The sequence below is a fragment of the Megascapheus bottae genome, unplaced genomic scaffold, assembly GCF_031878675.1.
Source record: "Megascapheus bottae isolate mThoBot1 unplaced genomic scaffold, mThoBot2.hap1 HAP1_SCAFFOLD_40, whole genome shotgun sequence".
In the NCBI taxonomy this organism is placed as follows: domain Eukaryota; kingdom Metazoa; phylum Chordata; class Mammalia; order Rodentia; family Geomyidae; genus Megascapheus; species Megascapheus bottae.
The window spans coordinates 4764086-4778902 of NW_028327715.1; the positions used below are offsets into that span (position 1 = coordinate 4764086).

Here is a 14817-nt window from a genome sequence, read left to right on the forward strand (position 1 = left end):
TATTTTTGTTAGTTTTATATATTTTAACCTGAGTTCTCCATAAAGAAAGTCTAGAGACAAGAACTTATGACTAATTTCCTTCTTTGGGAATAACACCTCAGAAAAGCAGAAATCAGGAGATATCTATGCTGCCATGGTTGTTTATTTGATATAGTTCACAAAATTTCCTGCCAGTCTTGATACTTTTCCACTGTTTACTGTGCTTTTCTTTTAAATGTGTAACACGAATTTTCTGTCATTGCTTACATTTGATTGTTTTCCAGAAATAAATTCCTCCATTCCATACTTACTCATAAAATGCGTGTTTAGTGGGCAGTGTATCATTGAGTCAAGGTTAAATTCATTATATTTAAACCATTAAAACCATTGGCATCTTTCATTAAAGAGAATAGTCCGTATCACCCAAATTCTGCTTGATCATAAGGGACATATTGCTCACATTTCTTTTTCTTTACTGTATCCTTGTTTATTTCCTCCTTTGTTGTTTGGAGAAAGTGTAGAGAAAGTTTTATTTTCTTCTTTGTGTATCTGGCCTATCAATTTACTCTTTACTACTGGCAGTAGTTAACTTAATGAGCAACAGGAAGCATATGGTTAAAAGACTTAATAATCAGTAAAATCTGTGTGGGTGCAGAATTTACACTCTAACTTTCCAAGTGATACATGCCTTCATGTACATATATGGTAATTCTAAGAAACTGTTGTTAAGTGAGGGACAGTTCCACTATTAGTAATCATTAACAACATACTTTCATTCAAATCAAACTGATGACCTAGCTTCATTTATCTACTGATTTTAATTACTTATATGTATACTGAAGTATGAAGTATCAGCGTTATAGCAGTAGAGAAAATTGATCACTTCATGTATAAAGTAGGTAGCTATTTGACTGAAAATGTATAGTAGAGTTGTGCCTTATGATGATACTTTCTTATCCTGGAAGAAGTGTCTGTAGAATGTTATGTGGGATCTAGCATTGAAATGTGAGTTCAAATCTAGGAAGACTCTCTGAATATATATATATATATATATACATATACATTTCCACACATATTTCTAAAGGCAGCATGAAGGAAAGAAATATATTTGTGCGTACACCAACAGATGTCAAAATGTGAAATAAGAAGTATGGGAAGCAACTAAGACACAGGCATGACAGCCCAGCTACTGAGAGACAAATACACATCTTTCTTCCTTCTTTATAACAACTAGGGTAAGAGAGGAATAGGTCATGAGGAGAATTTCTTCTAGTCATTATGTCAGCTACACTTCACAAGATGTTACAAATGCAGTCAACCAAAGGATAGAATCCTTTCTGGAACAAAGCAGTGGCATTCTAAATAGGAATATCGGCAGGAAACCCTATGAGATTCTTATCCAGTTTACTTCCCGAAAGCCAGAAGTATGGCTCAAGTGGTAGAATATTCATCTTAATAGAGAAAGCTAAAGTAGAACACCCAGGCCCTAAGAGGAAACCCAATAGTACCTGCAGAGAAACATAATAAGAAAGAGAAAGAAGGAAGTCCACCTCCCTAGCAGAGACAGTCACATGCTTGATGTGAATGGATGGAAAGAGATATTCCAAGAATGGCACCCAAAAGGAAGCAAATGTAAATGTACTCCTATCTGGCAAAGAAAACTTGAAAGTATTACAACATGAAAGTCATTTCATTTTGCTAAAGACACTGTAATGATTAACCACAAAAAGGCAACTGATCCTCAATGCACCCAATTTGACACAACAGACATCGCTGAACATAAATGAGTTGATGGATCCCAACCATGTTAGATCCTTTCCAAAGAATCCACAAGAAACCAGATTTAACTGAAGACCCAGAGCCAAAGGTAGCACATATCTGCAGAATATTCCATCCAGCAGTCCCAGAATAAGTATCATCCAGGCAACCCCAAGCTTTCCCCTAAGGAAATAATATTTAGAGCATAGAGGCAGCATTATTCTCTTTTTTCCTTTTCCTTTCTCTAATACTCCTCTGTAGTAATTATTCAAAGAGGTTTCTTGGCAGAGTCTAAAGGAAGTCTTAACAGGACATATAAGAAAAGATAATATTACCATGTGCTATCATACTATGGTGGAATTCAACTAGAAATAGACATGGAAGTAAACAATAGAAAAAATTAAAATACATAGAAATGGAACAAAAATCTGAATGTTTAATGGGTTATGGAAGAAAGAAAGGAGGGACATGTAATCAAATGTAGAAAATCATGGGAGCCTCTGACTATATATTTTGGTTTCATTCTTTAGCGATACTTTATCTGATACCTCAACTGAACATGACAAAGGAACCAACAATGAAGGGAAAGGTCCAAATAAACATACAATGTCACCCATGTGTATTTATGCATATTTACATGTATGTAAATACAGTCATCCATGAAAGGACAGTCACAGAAAAGAAAGTAATTGAGATTAGGGACCTGTAAGTATAGATGACAATTGAAGGTCTTTGATATTTTTCTAATTTACTTTGGCCATAATATCAGTAGTTCCTTTCTAAAATGTTAGCTATTTCTAAGAAGAAATATCAAGAATGTTTCTTGTTTCTAATCTATTTTAATGGCCAAAAACAATTTAATGTTTTGCTGTAAGATTTAGCAGGTTAAGAAACTTCTTTCTATTGAATTTGTTTTCTCTAGCTAGAGAATAAAACAACTTAGATGTGTTTTCTCCCTCTCCCTCTCTCTCTTCCTCCCTCTCTCCCTCCCTCCATTCCTCCAGAATGAATGAGTAAAGGCTGGTCATTACTGGGTTTTAATTTGATATGTATTATCCAAAAATGCCTTACCTCTAAGTTCACGTTCAGGCCTAAACAAAAATTTACACAGTTATGTGCTGGATGTCTATTTCAAGAGATGGTGATGAAAAGACCAGAGAATCTTTTCATGCCGTATTCATCCCTGATGTGTCTCCTTCAATTGCTGTGGGAAGGAGACTGGTTAAAACATAAGGGCATATAATGTGAAGCTAATTGAAAGGACCACCAGGATAGTGAAACAAAAGCATATAATGAATGATTGTTGTCCTTAATGTACTATGTTGTCTCTCATCTCCTTTGCTGTCCCTTGGTTATCTCATATTGGTATAGTATCTCACTTTGTTATCTGATATATTGAATTTATTAGTATTTGGATATTTGAAATTTGATAGGGAAGGGGGGAAAACCAAGACGGGTGGGGGGTGTGGGGGGGAGGGAAATGGGTACCAAGACATGTGAAAGGGTATCAATGTATGTGAATTAATGCACCTTCTATCTGGAAAATATCATGTAACCCTTTCACTAATTACAATAAAAAAAGAAAATAAAAGAAAATAAAATATAATGACTAGGATATCAGATGTTCATGGGAGACGTGACAGCTGAAGACACCTCCCTCATACCATTTGTGATTTATTTAGGGGATGAGAAGGCTTTTACCATCAAGTGAGGGTTAGAATTGTATGTGAATGTGAATTACTACTAAATAGTAAAAGTAGATCAGTGCAATCATTCCAACATATATTCTGGATATTAATATGAATAACTCATGAAATACAAATCCTTTTTATCACTCAGAGAGGCTGGATGGATAGAGAACAATAGTGCCAGCATGGAGGGAAGAGAGAAAGCAGAAATGTAGGTGGTAGATCAGCTTGATTAATTCCAAAGCAAGGGAAATGGAAGATAAGGAAACCCACAAAACAGTGCTACCAGTGGTTTAGGTTCATAGGAAAAGAATTTGTCAGTCTTGCATAAGTGATTGTTTAGCACAGGTGAACATTTCATTGAAGTGAGAGGCCATATTTTTAGGAAAGCACACGAAATACCCCCTTGCATATACAGTATATGTAGAGTTAGTTTTCAGGCAGTTATAGCTATTTGGGGAGAAAAAGTAGGTTTTGGAATTCTCACAGCATTTGACTGTGTGCAATTTTGACTGTGTGATGTTGATAATAACTAGCAGGGTGCACATGGATGCACACAAGCAGCCCTAAGTGGTCAGATACCCAAATGTCGACAGACTTGTGTAGAAAGCTGTACAGAGACTAAGCACCATGTTTGTGGGAACCATTTGGAAAGTCAGGGAAGTGCAATTTTTTGTGCCATTCTTTCTTTTTTCAAATTGGGTGAAGGATTGAGATTCCAGTAAGGAGAGGGAGTTCTCACTGTCCTGGTTAGCAGTGGAGAGTTCTCTGCTTCTGGCCTGCCACCCATTGGTACTCTCTGCAAGTAAGTCAGTAAAGACATCCACGATTGTTGAAAATAAGAAGGGAATAGAAGGAACAGAGGAAGCAGAATATTGGCTGTGACCTCCGGGTTGAGCTCCCTTGAATTGCATTGCATTGAAAGTCATACAAGATGGCATTAGGTACTGTGGTAGGGGGAACAATTCTTCTATCTTGTGTGAAAACTTTACTTTTCTAAGTTCCATATTTAAGTTCCTGAAGAGATTCAAATCCATTCTATTGTAAAATGGAAATACTGCTTTTCATTTAAGTACAGGTCTCCTACTTCACACCATAGTACCAGAGCAAATAGCTAGAGGGAACAGAAGAGCTGGAGATGGCGATGTAGCTCAAGTGGCAGAGCATGTTCCTCAGATGAACACAGTTATGGTTTTAGTACACAGCCTTGTAGAAATAGTTTGATTTCTTCTAAATGTTCCAACTGATTTTCTGGGGCTGATTTTATATTATTTTATTTTTTAGAGATGACACAGCATTAACTGCCATTGCAGTTTGTGACCCAAGCATTAACATTTGGTGAGTTAAAATTTTCTGTCATCTGAGTGTAAATTCACTTCTAGGGTGAGGTTAGTACCCAATCTATATGATAGCTGATCAGTGTCCTCATGTATTTCTTCTCTTGTATTGAAACTAAATTGAAAATGATAGCGTCAGGCAGCAGATACTTGGTCATGGTATACTGTGAAGTAAAACATAGTAACCGTACCCTTATTTACCTATTCTCTACCTTATTTACCTATTTCCTACATGCAACTTGTACTGAGACAATGGAGGAGAGAATCCCAGTCAGGAACAATGAGGTGGTCTCAGTGTTTCTGAGGTGAAAATGTTGGTGGGCCTCTTTCCTTCTCTAGAAATCTGGTACTTAGTAGACAGGCTCGTTTTCAGGTCTGATGAGAGTCCAGCTTTTAGGCTGCAGTTTCTTGTCTTTTGGTGAGAAGCAGTTAAGAAATCAGCCAAGTTAGTGAAAGGAAGGAGAGAGAAGAGCAGACTTAGAAAGCTGAAAATCAGATTGTATAATGGAATGAGTTCTTCTGAAGTGAGTTGCATGTACAATTAAACTACATGATACCAATAATCAGTGTGTTAGGTTTAGTAAGAGAGAAAAATTCTTTGACCGTGCATAAAAGCTTTCTTTTGAAGTGATAAATATGTAAAAGTTTCCATTTCTACAAATTTGTTAGTGTTAGGTTAACTTACTACCTTAAGTAAAAAAGTAAAACTATGATTGCACTTGGTAGTGGCTGTATATAATTTAATGCTCTTTAGCTTGGATAAAAATGATCCAGGAGAATTTGGGACAGAAGAATTCAAGCAAAGGTCAGATATACACATATAGATCAACGTGTATAAGTATATGTTAGGAAACATATTGATCATTTCTGGGAAATTTCCAAGTATTGTCAGTGTATCTTCTGTCTGTCATATTATTCCTTTTTCATTTTGATGAATAAATGAGAAATGAGTTGCACAAAAGTGTTTTGCTATTGTAGGGAGCAGTGTATTAGGTTTACTAACAGAGAAAAATTCTTTGACCATGCATAAAAGATTTCTTTTGAAATGATAAAATGCAACTCCCCTACGCCAAATTAAATTCCTTTGTTCATTTAGCTAAATATGTAAAAGTTTTGATTTCTACAAATTTGTTAGTCTTAGATTAACTTACTACACTGAGTGAAAACGTAAAAGTATGATTGCACCTGATATTTGATTATCTATAATTTAATTCTCTTTAGCTTGGATAAAAATGACCCACCAGATCTTGGGATGGAAGAATTCAAGCAAAGGTCAGATATCTACAAGAAGATAAACATACATAAATATAAATGATATGAAACAGATTGATCATTTCTGGGTAGTTTCCAAATATTGTCGGTGTACCTTCTGTCTGTCAGATTGCTCCTTTTCCATTTTGATGAGTAAATGAGAAATGAGTTGCATAAAAGTGTTTTGCTATTGTAGGGAGCAGTGAAGGGAAACGCCTAAAACCCCCCACATTGCCAGTGTATGAGATCCTACTGCAACTGGTTGTGTTCCTTTGGTCTGATGGCAAAGACACAGAATCCTATGCATTTATTTCCTGCCATAACAATTTCTTCACAGGTGAAGAAATACAAGTGTCAGATCGAAGTGGCTACATGTTTGTTCGGTCCTTTCCATATTCTGTTGGCTATGTCCAGTTCTTTGATGACTATAAACTTTCTGTAGGCCTAGACCTTAAATTATACATATTATTTTCATTGTGCATTAATGCCAGCTTTTCAAAACTGTGGTTGTAAGGTTTGTGACAGTGCGAGTACTTTATGGGCACCATTTCTATTGGATAGACAGATGGCTCCACGGCATTATGTCAAGCTCCTTACTGCTCACATCTGTGAATACAGGTTTTGTGAATAAATTTATGTTTACAATGAAAGAGGTAGGAGACAGAGAGATAGAGATCGATCATGTCCACACGTGTGTGGCAGAGTCGCAATACTCTGATACTATGGCTTCAAGTCAGGGCTCCAGGAATATTTTACTTTCTTGTTTATCACTGAATCTCTTCTTCCTCATTCACACATGCAATTCATTTTGCTCATTCAGTGGAGATGGACTTCTGCCAGAAGGAATACTCTGGATGGCGTCATATTGCTGTCCTCGGCTGTTCACCCCCACTGTAGACAGAATCATACCTGTGAACCCAAGTCTACACATCCATCTACCATTCTGGTGAAATCCTAAGGGGAAGTGTCATTGAACAGGCAAGCCTTAGGTAGGAGGGATCACCATGCCATCACTACAGGAGTTGCAAGGACAGGGCTCTGAATTCAGAGTTCAGTACTGGAGAGAAGTTTTGGCAGAGACAGAGGAGATAGAGGCATAGTACATTTGACAGAGCATCTGTGTAGCATGCACAAGCTATAGTTTTCTAACCTAATATTGTTATAAATACAACATTCCTTCCCACATTGTCCTACTTAGTTTTTATGTGTTTCAATTTGTCCACAGCAAAGGCAGCAACTTAACCACGGCTGTTGTTCATTCAAACGAAGACATCAGTACTGCGTGAGTTAATTTTTTTTTTATTTTGGGGATCATGTATAGAGTGCTTACACTTATTTTCCTCAGATAGTAGGTGAATTTCTTCTCACACATTGATACGCCTGTTTATGTTTTCATCTCATTTCCCTTCCCCTACACCTTTGCAATCAACTTGCTTTATCCCCTCCCTCTCCTATTTCAAATAAACATATGTAATATTCCAGGTAACTTTTCAGATACAATAACAATATGAGATTAACAATTAAGGGGAAAAAGGAAAAGAGAAATAACATAGTACATTAAGAACAACTATCACACAAGGTAAAGCTCTTGTTTCTGTATTCTAGAGTTTTTTTTTTCATTTATTGTAAGTTGATTCATTTTTCATCTAATTGATAAATCATTTTGGAAAATGATGGCTTTTCAGAGCACAGAGGACTGCCTGTTCATATCACACAAAATCATGACATGTTTTCAAACTAAGTAGAAAATGATAGAGCAGATCAAAAGACAGTGGTTCTTGGTGTGCTGTGAAGACAAATCCTAGCACCCAAAACCCTTAGATTAGCATTTCTCATTATAGGCCCTAATTGTCACCATACCATGAACAAAGGAGTAGCAAGGACAGGGCTCTGGGGTGAGATCTCAGTAGTGGCAGGAGTGGCAGGGACAAAAATGTTAGAGATGAAGCTCTGTTGGCAGCATTTTTGTGTTGCATTCACAAGACCTTAGTTTCCTAACTTAATGTTCTGGAAAAAAAATGCATGATTAATTCCCATATTTTCCCAGTTAATTATTGTGTGTTTTTAATATGTCCACAGTGAGGATAGTGGCTTAAGAGCTGTTATAGTTCATTCCAATGAAGACATCAGTAGTTGGTGAGTTGATTTTTTTTTGTCATGTACGTTATCACTTACTCGTTTTGCACAATGATATCTTCAGGGTACACAAGCACTGCTTATCAATATTGAATGTAATCATGATGTGTTTTGAAACTCAATAGAAATGATAGAACCTGTCCAAAGACACTCGCTCATGGTGTGCTATGAAGGCAACGACTAGCACCCAAATTCTTAGATTATCACGGTGCCTGTCAGCTACTCCGAATGTGGCAAGGGACTTGGGAATCCTTTGCTGAAACCAAAAGGTAGGCCTAGCACCAGTAGCTAAGAGGTGATCCTTCCTTCTTTTGAATGCTTAAACCCTGAAAAGCCCACATTCATACTGAGGGGGAGCCTTACTTCTAGACTGCTTTTTCTTATTCCTATCTGAAGAGCAGGAGCAGCAGCAGGGAATATTAGCTGATAATTAGATGATATGTAAGTCTTGAGTTCTTCTGAAGTGAGTTGAACCTGAACAAGACGTCATTATCTACTAGAGTAGGTAGATTTGTTGGGTTATGGTATACTTTTCTTTCTCCCTCTCTCTCACTTTTTATTTTTATTTTTTATTTTGGTAATTCATTGGCTTGAACTGGGTGCTGTCCCTAAGTTCTTCAGCTCAGGGCTATTAGTGCTCTACCGCTTGTGCCACAGCGCCACCTTGGGTTTTCTGGTGGTAAATTGGACATAAGAGTCATGGATTTTCATGGTTGGGTTGGCTTTGAACCATGGTGCTCAGATCTCAGCCCCTGAGAGATTTGTGGATCACTTTCTTTTCTAATACCATTGAAGCGTTGGAGAAAGACTCAGTCATGACAATATGCTTCAAGTACATTGTTAACATTAGTAACATATTCCTCTAGAAAACATGACATTTCCAACTTGTGAGTCTGTAATTGATTGGACCAAAGGAGCAGATCCGATGTGCAGAAAAGTAAAAGAAACAAAAATAGAGGCTACCGAGTCTGCACAGAACTGCATGTATAAGATCAAGATCATGCATGCATCCCTGATAGTTCAGAGCCCTGTCATTGTGAAATTAGTGTCTACAATGGCACTGTGTCTTGCTCTGCCACCATGCAAGACTTGTTCTTATCCAAGTCTGTTACACACTGAAAAGGCTCGACCTCATGCCACACATAGTATTCGAGCAAGGTAGATATTTATAATGATGGCAATAAAAAGTTGGCACAAGGAGTGGAGAACCTGGAACTTAACTAGGAAGAAAGAGGAAATTTGGACTGAGAAAACAGAGGGCCATTAGGCAGAAAACACAAAAAGGTAAGAGCACTGCTTTCACTTAGTTGTAAGTCACAAACATAAAGATTTTGTTCTATCTACTTGTCTCAGATTAAATTTTTCCCTTCCCCTAATACTCACACTTATTTGCATGGAAAAGTGGTTGATAAGTTTCAAAGTGATGGATTGACATGGGAATAAATGTTCAATAGAGGGACTACACAAAAGTTCCTTGCTCCAACAGTCACTCTGATGATTTCCCCAGCATGTGAATGGAGGACACTGAAGTTTTCAGAACACAAATGAGTCTGTAGCTACTTTTTCTCATCTAACTGTAGTTACTTGGAAAAACTGGAGGTTTTGATTAGATGTGAGGAAAGTCATGGATAGTCGAAGAGCCCGCCTTCCCCTTAGTGATTTGAGGCCAAATTTCTTTGGTGGCTTGGTGAGTAATGTGGTTGTTTTCTCTTTTGGAGATGACCTTGCACCTGTCCTCCTTAATGACACACTGAACTAGAAACACACTCACTCCCAGAATGCCAGTCATGCTAACTGTCATTTTTGTGTCATCAAGTGTATTTCTTCATGGTCTGAAACTGTAAGGTTGCATTTATTTCAAATCAACGTGAGAAGAGAACCAGTTATAGGGAAAAACAGTGCATGAATGTAGGACCTGCATCAGAATTTGACCCAGAATTTGAACTCCTCCGTATTCATGTGATATGTGACCATAGGTGTTTTTGTTACTTTAGCACAACTGCACATGATCCTTGTCCAGCACCTGATGATGGTAATGAGACAAAAAGGTAAGATATAAACCAAGACAAGTGTAGAGGTGGAAGTTTATGTTCATATTATATATATATATATATGTACAGACACATGTACTCATAAGTATGCACATACACATGGCTGGAGCTGAGCACTTGGACACAAAGAAACACCAACACCATGAAAGGACTGGTGCAGGCATGATGCAGCACATGGCAGAAAGTAAAGATCCTGTGTTGGAACACCAGTGCTGCTAGGAAAATGAAAGAAGCATACATCAGGAAGGGTCAGCCTGTCACACATGCCCCTCACATGGCTGTGTGGTGAGTGGAAGTTGGATGTGATCTCATTTAGAAGCCTGCTTGGGAAGGCACTTATCTCAAGCCATATCATTTTTATTCTAATTAAATGGTGACCCAATTCAATTATCTTCTGATTTTAGCTACTAATATGTATGGTGTCATATGAAGTAGCAATATGACATGAGCAGTGAAAATCGATTGGTTCATATGTAATCAGTTTTTTGACTGAAAGTTTATGCTAAAAGAATCCTTTGTGGAGCAAAGTCGAGGATCACACATAAGCTCTTCTTTAACCAGTCTTAGGTCATCTTGTGAGCCTGTCTGCCTAATTCCACATTATGGTGAGAGTTTTATGAATATGACGACACTTTTTCTTCCTATGGCATTTTGTCATCAGAGTCATCTAGTTTGGTTTCTCTTCAGATTGTATAAATCTTTCACTTTTTAATAAAGATACTTTTATAATACTATTTTCTGAGGTCCTCATTGCTAGCCTATAAAGTCCTATTGTAGTAAATATAAGAAGTTCAACAATACATCTTTCGGCATTTTGCTGCTGCTGTTAATCCATCGTCTCAAGGTACTCTGAGCTCTCCTGGAATGATCTTTCTTCTCCTGCGTTCAGTGTGCATTGATTACAGGCATGCAGAACTATAACCAGGTTGAAATCTTCTGTCTTCACAGGCCTGATATGATCAATTAGAATCATTTTCTAGAATAGATGACATGGTAGATTGCTACGTGCAAAGTTTAGAAGATCAGCTTGCTAGTTAAACATTAATTATAACTAACTTGACCCAAACTGACATGGTTTCTTTTGCATTCCTTTTTATTCTTTAGCAAAACTGAAGTAGAAACCAAAAGAGTACCTACAAGTGGATTACCAAATAAAATGTAAGATAGAAAGTACAGTGTGTGTGTGTGTGTGTGTGTGTGTGTGTGTGTGTGTGTGTGTGTGTGTGTAAAGAAGCAAACATGGAGATCACTGTATTGGCATCCAAGTGTCCATAGATTTCTTTTCAACACTGTTCTTAAAGTCTTCTCACAATTAAGATTTTTTAAAGAATTATTCTTTATTTTTCAAAGAATTTTATTTTGAAAAGGTATACAGACTTGTTTATTTGCCTCATATTCAGAACAAAAAGAGCAAGGGCCCCACCCACTGATGCTGGCTGAGATGGAAGTGTAGCATTCCTGCCATTCTTACTGGCCCACAGCAATGGGAGAAAAGCCTGCTGTCAGGAGCTATAGCTCCTTAGTGTTCTGAGGCAGGTAGTGGCATAGGCTTTCTCATGTTTTCTGGGGTTCCGTGTCTTCACACTTGGTTATTTTTAAATTAGCTGCACTGCTCCAGAAGCAATCAGAGGAACAATACTGGATCGAGTGTTGGGAGTCCTCATCCAATCCATCTGCTCATCTTATTCGGGTTCTACCAATCTATTTTATTGCTGTTCTTTTACTCTCAGAAACACATATGAGTCTGGATCTAGTTTGGTAACTGCCTTCTAGAGGTCCACCTTCTGTAAGTTGGGAGGCATGTGCTTTAAGGTGACATTTTTAAGATAAGTGTCCTTGTGAGCCATGTGCTCTTTGGTGAAGGGAAATTCCTCTGGAGAAAGGCTGCAAGGTTCCCCTTCAGGATCCTGTCTTCTCCTTCTCTAGAATGTGAGGGAAAAACTTCTCTATCATTGTGAGTCAATACTGCAAGCAGCTGCTAAGGACATAACGGCTTCTTTCCATCTCCATTTGACGTATACTAACCTTCAGATCTCCCTTTTTGGCTCTTTTGAGATTTTCTTCCATGTGATCCAGCTGTTCTGTGATGCATTCTACAATTTCACACTTGCTTTCCAGAAGTTCAGGAGCAAATTTTGCATCCTCCAGGCCTGCTCCAGACTTTCCATGAGCTCTGCAAGAGTTAGGACCACCTCCTCACTGAGTCTTGCCCTATGAAATCCAGTTCCTCTGTCATCTTCTCTGAAACCAGGAACCTCACCTCCCGCCATCCAACTCCCGCACTCCTGCACCAAGATTTTGTTTTTAACTTTAGACTCTAGATATATTTATGGCTATTTTCCCCATATATTTATATATCTTAGTTTACTCTAGAAGATGACAAGACAGCTTCCCCCCAGTAAAACCCTGTCCTAGCTAAATTTGCTTTACTTAGGTAGCAAGAGGATAACATTAAACATGGAAGCTTTAATTTGTGGCACTGAATGATGGCCTAAATAGGGCACCCTTCAGAAGGTACAATTAATGAACCACCTAGCTTTTCAGCAATACAAGCATGTTGAGGTCTTCCAGCCCATTTGCTTGACATTCGTGCTTTATGCCTTGAAGCTTCTTTGTAATGGCATGGAGTTCACACAGATCATTTGACTTCTTTTGCTCCCACAAAAATATCAACTCTTCTAGAATTTGTGGTTTCAAAGCTTGCATCATACAAAGCATAGTGACAACCTGTTTCAAGAAGCACTCCCCCAAAGTGCTTGAAAGGATCAGTTATGGTAACACCAACATCTCCATCCAAAATTACTTTGCCTTCTTCAACAATGATGTAAGTTTTGTCTGCAATGAGACAAAAAAGGACAACCTTCTTCCTTTTCTTGCTTTATTCTGGTGTGGAGAATTTTTAAACTTCCATGTCATAGAAAATGTGACACACTTCAGCAACTTGCACTCTAGAGGCCATCTTGGCTGGGGTGGTCACAGGGACTGGAAGGGCTGGGAAGGGAGAAGGCCAGTGTCTAGACTTCAGAGCATTTTCCTCACTGAAGCGGGCATTACGATCTTTACAGACTATTCCTCTGTCTTTGGTTTGAGATAGGATATGTGTAGCAAGTCATTTAAGTGTCTAGCATGGGCAAGTTCTTGGGTCCAATCCCCATTACAATGCAAGAGAAAGACAATTGGACAAAGGGAAGACATAAAAGATGAAGACACAGAAGAAAAAGAATAGGGGGAGAAAGTGGCAGGAAGAGGAGAAGAAGGGGGAGGAGGGCAGGGGGGAGTGATTTTCTTATTGAGGGAATCATCATTCCTACATTTGTCACTTAGATACTTCATGTGGACTCTCTCAGGGAGATTAAAGTTCTCTTAAGTTTTACAAAGCAGTAGTGATTTAATTATTTTATTTGGAGGTAATAGGATGTAGGAGGCTCCACTGTTTTCTGAAGACTCTTTAGCAGAAAACAATGAAACTAAAATCCTAGAAGTATTCATTATCCTGCCAGAGTGCTTCTGCTATGGTGCTTCTACCAAGTGAAGTGAGGGCCACAATTCTAATCCCAAGGATCGAGCTCCTGCCTCAGGACTATGGTTTCTGAATCCTATCTGAGACAGAAGCTTCAAGATGATGCTGAAGAATGGATGAGATGAAGGAATCAGCAAACTGGGTGGATTGAGGGCATTTACACCTCCAAACTGCAGCTGATTGAAAAGACAAATCAATGTTGTCACTGACATTTGATTTGATTGTGAATGCCACAGCTCAAGTCTTGAGTCATCTCACTTTACAGTTAATGTATTTCATTAAAAAATTATCAAGTATCACTGGGTGCCATTAGCTGACCCCTGCAATCCTAGCTATTCAGGAGGCTGAGATTTGAGGACTGCAGTTCAAAGTCACCAAAGCACAAAACTCCAGGAGCCTCTAATTAATCATCAGAAAACTGGAAGTGCAGCTATGGCTCCAGGAGCATAGCACAAGCTCTGAGCTGAAGACTTCTGGGAGAGCAACCAAGCCCTGAGTATAAGACTCTGGACCAACGCCCACCGCATTCTCCCCAAAAATCAAGTATCAAGCCAGGGAAGGAAAAAGAAAGAAAAAAAAAGACAGACAGAGAGAGACAGATAGAGACAGACAGAGAGACAGAGACAGAGAGATGGAGAAAGGGAGGGAAGAAGGAAGGATGGAAGGAAGGGAGTGAAACTAAGAAAGAAAGGAAATAAACGAAAAAAATAAACAACTGGTCTGAGTGGGTGGTCTACTATTAGATTGCCTATCTAGCACTCAGGAAACCCTAGGTTTGATTCCTAGGTACTACATGCACATAGAAAAACTCAGAAGTGCTACTATAGTGGTAGGTTGTGGTAGAGGGATAGATTGCAACAGCTCAAGGACAGGGCCCACACCCTGAGTTCAAGACCCAGGACTAGAAGGACAAAACCAACTAAACAAAGCAAAACAGCCGAAACACTCAATGTTCAGTGTTTCATCTCTGTGAAGACATATCAAGACTTTATAGGGCTGTGAGAGAAGTTCCATCAGGAATGATGAAGGAACTTGTGAAGGCCTGGGGCACCCACCTAACATAGAGACAACACTACCTGAGAGGGAAGAGCACTTGT

General features: G+C 38.5%; 1 long non-coding RNA gene and 1 pseudogene across 1 annotated transcript; one reads left to right on the plus strand and one right to left on the minus strand.

Annotated features, from left to right (window-relative positions):
- Positions 1-7244: 7244 nt before the first annotated feature.
- On the plus strand, positions 7245-10182 carry LOC150039397 (uncharacterized). The gene is made up of 3 exons (XR_016534442.1): positions 7245-7295; positions 8093-8149; positions 10144-10182. It is a non-coding gene; the product is annotated as an uncharacterized LOC150039397 (long non-coding RNA).
- Positions 10183-12691: 2509 nt separating this feature from the next.
- Positions 12692-13404, minus strand: LOC150039398 (destrin pseudogene; annotated as a pseudogene).
- Between the last annotated feature and the right edge of the window lie 1413 nt (positions 13405-14817).